The sequence below is a fragment of the Eschrichtius robustus genome, chromosome X (assembly GCF_028021215.1).
Source record: "Eschrichtius robustus isolate mEscRob2 chromosome X, mEscRob2.pri, whole genome shotgun sequence".
NCBI lineage: Eukaryota > Metazoa > Chordata > Mammalia > Artiodactyla > Eschrichtiidae > Eschrichtius > Eschrichtius robustus.
Window position 1 is genome coordinate 40,199,101 of NC_090845.1, and position 8,335 is coordinate 40,207,435.

General features: G+C 42.0%; 1 pseudogene; it reads left to right on the top strand.

Annotated features, from left to right (window-relative positions):
- The first annotated feature begins 906 nt into the window (after positions 1–906).
- Positions 907–4,587, top strand: LOC137756295 (BTB/POZ domain-containing protein 3 pseudogene; annotated as a pseudogene).
- Positions 4,588–8,335: the final 3,748 nt, after the last annotated feature.

Genomic DNA, 8,335 nt, shown 5'->3' on the forward strand with positions numbered 1-8,335 from the left:
TCTAAAGTTTGAGAGTCATTGCTTTTCAGAGAGCACATGACGTTACAGAACTTGTTTACCAGCACTAGGTATTTCCTTGGAGGCTTGAGCTTTAGCGAGAGCATATATTTATTTCCACCAATCATGAAAGCTAAAGGAAATTGTCAATGACCAATGTTAAACAGCCTTAATATATTTGCACAACCTCAGATCTAGCATTCACGGAAGATCATTTTTGGCAGGTTTTTTTTTCTTTTTGTGCTTCCTATCTCTACTTTCCTTATTAAAGCTATCTTCATCTTCGAAGAGTCACTGTCTTGAATTTATATTCTGAAAGATGCCAGCCTATTGTTGATTTATAGAGTATTTCTGTGCCTAAGTTTCAGATCTAAATTTCATCCTTTTATCCAGGAGGAGCTTCATACAGTGGCTGGGTGAAGTGACTTCCATGCTCTGTTGCTAGAGTGATATCTCACTGAAGGCTCTTGACCCTTTCCATGCCTCAGTTTCTTCATCTATAAGATGGTAATAATATGCCAGGTTTATCCTACAGGGCTTTTCAGGGATTCAATAAGATTTTTATGGAAAAGCACTTTGGAAAGAATTCAGGATGAATGGATAAAGATATTTTATATATATATATGTATATATATATATATATACATACATATATACATGTATATATACATATATACATATATATATATACACACACACACACATACACACAATGGAATATTACTCATCCATAAAAAAGAATGAAGTTCTGTCATTTGCAGCAACGTGGATGGATTTAGAAAATATTATGCTTGATGAAATAAGTCAGACAGAGAAAGACAAATACTGTATGATATCACTTACATGTCCATGCAAGTATGTTTAGGGAGGGAGGATGACAGCTAAAGTCAGTAAAGGGATCATGGGAGGATGATGAGTGACCTTACAGATTCAGAACATACAACTGTTCATGAAGGCTGTAATGGCATCAGGGAGAAGATTTTCTGTCTTCAAATAAAGGGACAGGTGAACAGGTAACTGAGTTCATGCAGCTGAAAGAGAGCACTTGAAGGGCAGGAAAAGAGCTTGAACGTGGCAGTGGCAAATGAGGGCGTGGCAACAAGAGATCTCTCCTTTACCACCCTATGTTACTGCCACCCCTTAGAAGGCAGGACCAGGACTTGATTATCAGATTTCTGTGTATGTCTCCCCAGCTATGTGATTTAAAAAACAAACGTGGGTAGACCGTTATGGTGGGAGTGAGAAACGTGTAGGTAGTTAGTATCCCCAGTTAAGGGGCATAGAGCAGTGCTGTTAAGAGTAGCAAGATGTTGTCTGACATTTAAAAATAGACCTAACTCTACCAATTGGTCTGTTCTGCCCATGGTAACCTTATTCAATGCTATGGTGGTAATCATTTCTGGAAAGCTTTGACATATTTTATCATTGAACTGCCAGGTTCACACTTAGCTGTATTTCATTCACAGATAAGTGTGTCTTGTTAACCAAATTATGTTGACTCCCTTGGAAAGCTGGTGTGAGGACTTTCCTGTTTCCTGTCTTCATGTGGTTTTACGGTCTCATGACAGACCATTAGCGTGATGAAAGATTGATTATTGTCTTGGGTGCCAAACTGTAATTTGGCCCCATTTTCATTTTTCTTTTTCATCAGCTGCAGAATCATATGCATTTATCAAAATGGGTGTCATCTGTTTTGAAATTCATGAAGTTAGATTGCACACTTGTCAAACATTTTTTTTCTGGCATTGACAAATACATCAACATCAAGCTTTGCTTAAACTGTTTAGAAATGGAGATGTCCAGGTGAAAGAATGGTGGAATGAAAATGGAAGACTAGGGCCTGGAAGGGCTCATTCATTCCACCACTATTTTTGAATGCATTCGGTACACACAGCAAATTGCCAAACATGGACTGAAGCCTGCGGGGGTTGAAGGAATGTGAGGTTGACTCATTTATTGAAAAATATTTAGTGCTTACAGTGCTCGGCACTGTGCTAGCCACTGGAAACAGTAGCAACAACACCAGCAAAGTCTCTTCCCTCATAGAACTTATATTCTAAAGAGTTTATATGAGATGAAAGAAAGGCACTGTTTAGCCCTTATCCTCAAGGATCTTATAATCTACTTGGAAAGAAAAAAGTAAATGCACTAAGTTAAAATTTCAAAACAATGCAAAAATGGGGCAAATGAGTAAAGAATGCATTTCAGATGTAGGAGATTGAGGCAAGCACAGTCAAAGAATGACTCCACACTGCCTCTGCCAGAGACTGGCTAGGACACTCCTCTAGGAAGTCACTTAACTGCCTCTGTTTCCCAGAGCAGCGCTCCAGGGACAGTTTTGCTGCTGATTAGAGCTTCTGACTATCCATCTTGAAGGCCATTCACAATGAGTAATCTGGAAGAAAGGCAATCTCTGAACGCAAGTTCAGACAACTACAGCGAATATCATACTAACTAGCGATATATGTGTTCCTTTAACAAGATAAGACTGTCTGTTTCCACTGGAGTTAACGTGGTATTAGAGGTTGTAAGCAATGCAGCAGACAAGGAAGAGTAATACGGTTTTAAGAATCAAAAGGAGGAAGTTAAATTGTCATTATTTTCAGAAAGTATAATTGCTTACATAGAAAATTCAAGAGAATCAAAAAGCTATTAGAACTATTAAGAAATTGCAACAAGTTTAGTGGACAAAAATAAAATTTAAACATCAACAATATTCTAATACATCAGCAACAGCCAATTAGAATACGTAATTTTAAGAATGCAATTCATGGGACTTCCCTGGAGGTCCAGTGGTTAAGACTTCACCTTCCAATGCAGGGGGTGTGGGTTCGATCCCTGGCTGGGGAGCTAAGATCCCACATGCCTTGTGGCCAATTAACCAAAACATAAAACAGAAGCAATATTGTAACAAGTAAAGACTTTAAACAAATGGTCGACATCAAAAAAAAAATCTTTAAAAAAAAAAAAGGAATGCAGCGTGCGGGTGCCCGCCGAGCCCGCCGGACGCTGGATCCCAGAGTGCCCGGGACGGGGCCTGAGGAGCGGGCACCGGGCCGAAGCAGCAAGCTGTAAGCAGCGCAGACGGCGGGCGCTGCCTGAGGCGACAAGGACCGCGAGCGAGACGGTGAAGAACAGGTCCAAGAAAAGCTCGAAGGAAAAAAATCCCAGCAGTAGCAGCAGCAGCAGCAAGTTGCCTCCAGTTTGTTATGAAATAATTACCTTGAAGACTAAAAAGAAGAAGACGCCTGCTGATATATTCCGCCGAAGAAAACCAGCCAACTCCAGCAGCACCACTGTCCATCAGTACCACCAGCAGAATCTCAGTAACCACAACCTTATTCCAGCCCCGAATTGGCAGGGTCTTTATCCCACCATTAGAGAGAGAAATGTGGTGATGTTCAATAATGATTTGATGGCAGATGTACATTTTGTGGTTGGGCCACTAGGTGGGACTCAGCAGTTGCCAGGACACAAATATGTTTTAGCTGTTGGGAGCTCGGTGTTCCATGCAATGTTTTACGGAGAACTTGCCGAAGACAAAGGTGAGATCCGTATACCAGATGTCGACCCTGCTGCTTTTCTCGCTATGCTGAAATACATCTATTGTGATGAAATGGACTTGGCTGCTGTCACAGTCTTGGCCACTCTTTATGCTGCCAAAAAGTACATCGTCCCTCACCTCGCCCGGGCCTGCGTCAACCTCCTGGAGACCAGCATGAGCGCCAAGAACGCCTGTGTCCTCCTGTCCCAGAGCTGCCTGTTTGAGGAGCCGGGCCTGACCCAGCGGTGCTGGGAGGTGATCGACGCGCAGGCCGAGCTCGCTCTCAAGTCTGAGGGGTTCTGTGATATTGACTTCCAGACACTAGAAAATATCCTCCGCAGGGAAACTGAATGCCAAAGAAATTGTGGTTTTCGAGGCAGCTCTCAGCTGGGCTGAAGTGGAATGCCAGCAACAAGATCTGGCTTTGAGCATTGAAAACAAGCGCGGAGTCCTCGGGAAGGCGCTTTACTTGATCCGCATCCCGACCATGGCCCTGGACGATTTTGCAAACGGTGCCGTGCAGTCCGGAGTCTTAACTCTGAACGAGACCAACGACATCTTCCTCTGGTACACCGCGGCCAAGAAGCCCGAGCTGCAAAGCCCGCAAGGGCCTCGTCCCCCAGCGCTGCCACCGTTTCCAGTTGTGCGCCTACCGGAGCAACCAGTGGCGCTACCGGGGCCGCTGCGACAGCATCCAGTTCGCCGTCGACAAGAGGGTGTTCATCGCGGGCTTTGGGCTGCACGGCTCCAGCTGCGGCTCGGCCGAGTACAGCGCCAAGACCGAACTCAAGCGGCAGGGCGTCGTCCTGGGGCAGAACTTGAGCAAGTACTTCTCAGACGGCTCCAGCAACACCTTCCCCGTGTGGTTTGAGTACCCAGTGCAGACTAAGCAGGACACCTTCTACACGGCCTGCGTGATCCTGGACGGCAATGAGCTCAGCTACTTTGGACTGGAAGGCATGACGGAAGTTCAGTGTGGCAAAGTCACCGTCAACAGCACCGGGGTGCAGGGGCGGCAGATCCCCGAACTTACATTCTACGCTTGAACACGCTTCCCGGAGCAGTGCGGGCTCTGAGGTGCACACCACACTCCTACTTGCTTGATGCTTAGCTCAGCTGCAGATATGCGATCAGTGCAGGTAATTTGTAACGAATGGAGCTGTAGGCAGGTTCTAATTTCTTTCAACCTTTTAATTATGTACAGGCAAAAATGCAGCATTCGGCTTTTAACCATATGCCTAAAAGAGCCAAGTTCTCATCAAGGCTTGTGGTTCTTAGAGTTGCGTCTATACATCTGGGGAGATTCTGCGTTCTTTTCCAACTGCCCCACTGACCTCCCAGTTTTGTCCCTCTTAGGAAAATTTTTGGATCACTTCAAATTCTCTTTTGGGCTTTATTTTAAGTAGGAATAAATAGTCTAAAATAGCAATAACAAGAATTATTTTTAAACAGAACCCCTCCCTCCCTCCCCCCAAAACGATAAACCTCAGTGTACAATTTTGAAAGACGTTTTGCTTGATAATAAGTAATAATTTAGAAAGTAGCCAGTAGTCATGTTTACCTTCTTATTTTATTTCCTTTTAAATATTTTACTTTTGGGCATTGCTTTTTCTTAAATCCTAAATTCGTAAGATTGTTAAATTTTAAACTGCAAAGTTTCAATGTAAAGTAAGCAAGTAAGAAATTGGAAGTTTTAGGTCATGACTTTTGCTACAAACAGATTTATATTCTTTTAGTTTAGAAGACAAAATATTGCAGTACAGAGACTTCTTTTAGAAGTAACTAAATTATAAAATTTTATTGTCATTAGAAAAAAGTTGCAGGCCTATTAATTTAAACTAAAATGGTTTTAAAAGGAAGCCTAAAAAAGTCCCATACGACAAATAGTTTAATTGATGGCATATTATAATACAGAGTTTGAAAAAGTCAAACTCTTTTTCCCCTATTTAGCTTCTGATCCCTGCCATTTGCAGGTTTTCAAAAGTTGTACTGTATAGAATTCCTATTCCCTTTTTCCCATGAAAAGAGGACCAAACGATTCTTTAGATGAATGGAATAACAATTAGTTTTGTAGCACCACATGTTAATGTAATAAGATACTTTTATTCATTGATTTTTTTTTATCTGAAATATACTTCCCCGGATCTACTTTGACCACATTGTATCTTCTTAGTTAATTATAATTCTGTCCTGTTCCTGGACTGCTAGAATCTGGCCTCTGGCCATCTTAAAGTGCCTATATATGCCTGCAGGGCTTTTAGAAAATGGTCTAGAACGATACTCTTGAGGATACCTAATATTCACTGCCTCAGCATCACATCCAGCTCTCTTATTTGTCCATGGATAATGTAAACAAAGGAGGGAAAAGCTCATCAAAACATTCTCCTTCAGCGAAGGCTTGTGCTGGCTTAGTGCCTGTGACCCTGGTGGTGTCCACTGTGTTCACTCACAGTTGAGGTATCCATGTGTTTCTGGGCAGCTTTTCTGCCCAGCGTGATCTTGAGATGGCTTCCCCGCCACCCAGAGTGTGGCCGCTGGCCGCCTCCTTCTCCTGCTCTGTGAGCCCGAAGCTGGCTCTGGAGCAGGGGTTAGTCCTGGGGTGGGTGTGTGCGTGTGTGCCCGTGCGCGTGCAAGTGCGTGCCAGCTCAGGAATTGTCTCCTCCCTGCCAGGTCAGTGAGGGCTGGGACAGAAATGGTCCCCCTGCTGGCCCCAGCTGGGCCCCAGTGAGTGATTACCTGTGCTTCTGGGCCACCTCTCCCCCTGTAGACGTGGGCTTGTTGCTTCAGCCGGCTTCCCTAATGGAGGAGAACACTGGATTATGGGAAATGTTTTAATCACCTTTGCCATTACCTATGTCTGTTAGCATAGATGATCAAAAGCTGTTATGGTGATTATAGATGAGTACTCCCAGGACAACTTTCCAAAATTATCTAACAATTATTTCTTATTAGCGAGATGACAGATAGTAGTTTTGGCAAACTGTGAAATGAAGGTACATTTTCAATTTAAAAAATACTTCTACAAAGGGTTTTATTTGTAAATTATGGTTAAACATTTTGGTAATTCATAGTTATCTTGCAAATTGGTAGACTATATACCTGATTGGAAGGCACTCATTTTTAAGCCAGAGGAGAAGAAACTTTATTTAGTACTAATTTCATCATATCAGATTGTTGCGGTGGGTGTGATAACCTTAGAGTGAAGACTGTTCATTCAGAAACACCCATGGTCAGTGCTCCTGTTCGTAGCTGCCCGCCAGAGACTGGGGAACCGCTGGGTGAGAGCTGCGTGAGATCTGTACACTAGGTGTGGAAGAACTTAATTTTATGTTATTACTATCACCTGAAAAAGAAAAAAAAACAAAACCCATACATCATCTGATTGGCTGGTGCCAAGAGCTGTGGGTTAAATTTGAAAATTGTATTTAAAACAAGAAAATTTTATCTTTTAAATCCTATTCTCGCTTCTGCATTTTCAACGACATGGAATTAAAGCTAATATATGCTTGCTTTATTTTCTTTGGTAATCTCGAATTTTGTATCTTTTAAAACTAGAAACCATTGTTCTGACAAGGCAGGCAACTTTAGTGTATAAACGCAACTTTATTAAACAGTGCCCTGTAGATGCTTTTCCCAATGTATCTGGCAGACTTTGTCGTTGTTCATATTCCTGGGGATAAGGGGAACTAGGCTAGCAATTCTAATGTAACATTCTTTAAGCATATCTTAATATAGTATTTAAGTAAATGGTCTAATTTCTACATAACTATTGCACTGAACTGTCTTTTTTTAAAGGTGTTTAAATAAGCTTGCTAATTCAAGACACTAGCCACTTGTGCATCAGAGTGCTTGAATTCAGTAGCTTAAAGCATTATTTATGAAGGAAAAATATGAAGTACCTCATGTTGAATGTTATTGTACTGTATTTTTATTTTATTTGTTTTTTTTACAGTTTTATTGGAGTATAATTAATTTACAATGGTGTGTTAGATTCTGCTTTATAACAAAGTGAATTGGCTATACATATACATATATTCCCATATCTCCTCCCTCTGGCGTCTCCCTCCCACCCTCCCTATCCCACCCCTCTAGGTGGACACAAAGCACCGAGCTGATCTCCCTGTGCTATGCAGCTGCTTCCCACTACCTATCTATTTGACATTTGGTAGTGTATATATGTCCATGCCACTCTCTCACTTCGTCCCAGCTTACCCTTCCCCCACCTCGTGTCCTCAAGTCCATTCTCTATGTCTGCATCTTTATTCCTGTGCTGCCCCTAGGTGCTTCAGAACCTTTTTTTTTTTTAGATTCCAAATATATGTGTTAGCATATGGTATTTGTTTTTCTCTTTCTGACTTACTTCACTCTGTATGACAGACTCTAGGTCCATCCACCTCGCTACAAATAACTCAATTTCATTTCTTTTTATGGCCGAGTAATATTCCATTGTATATATGTGCCATATCTTCTTTATCCATTCATCTGTCGATGGACACTTAGGTTGCTTCCATGTCCTGGCTATTGTAAATAGAGCTGCAATGAACATTGTGGTACATGACTCTTTTTGAATTATGGTTTTCTCAGGGTATATGCCCAGTAGTGGGATTGCTGGGTCGTAGTTCTATTTTTAGTTTTTTAACGAACCTCTGTACCGTTCTCCATAGTGGCTGTGTCAATTTACATTCCCACCAACAGTGCAAGAGAGTTCCCTTTTCTCCACACCCTCGTCAGCATTAATTGTTTGTAGATTTTTTGATGATGGCCATTCTGACTGGTGTGAAGTGACACCTCACT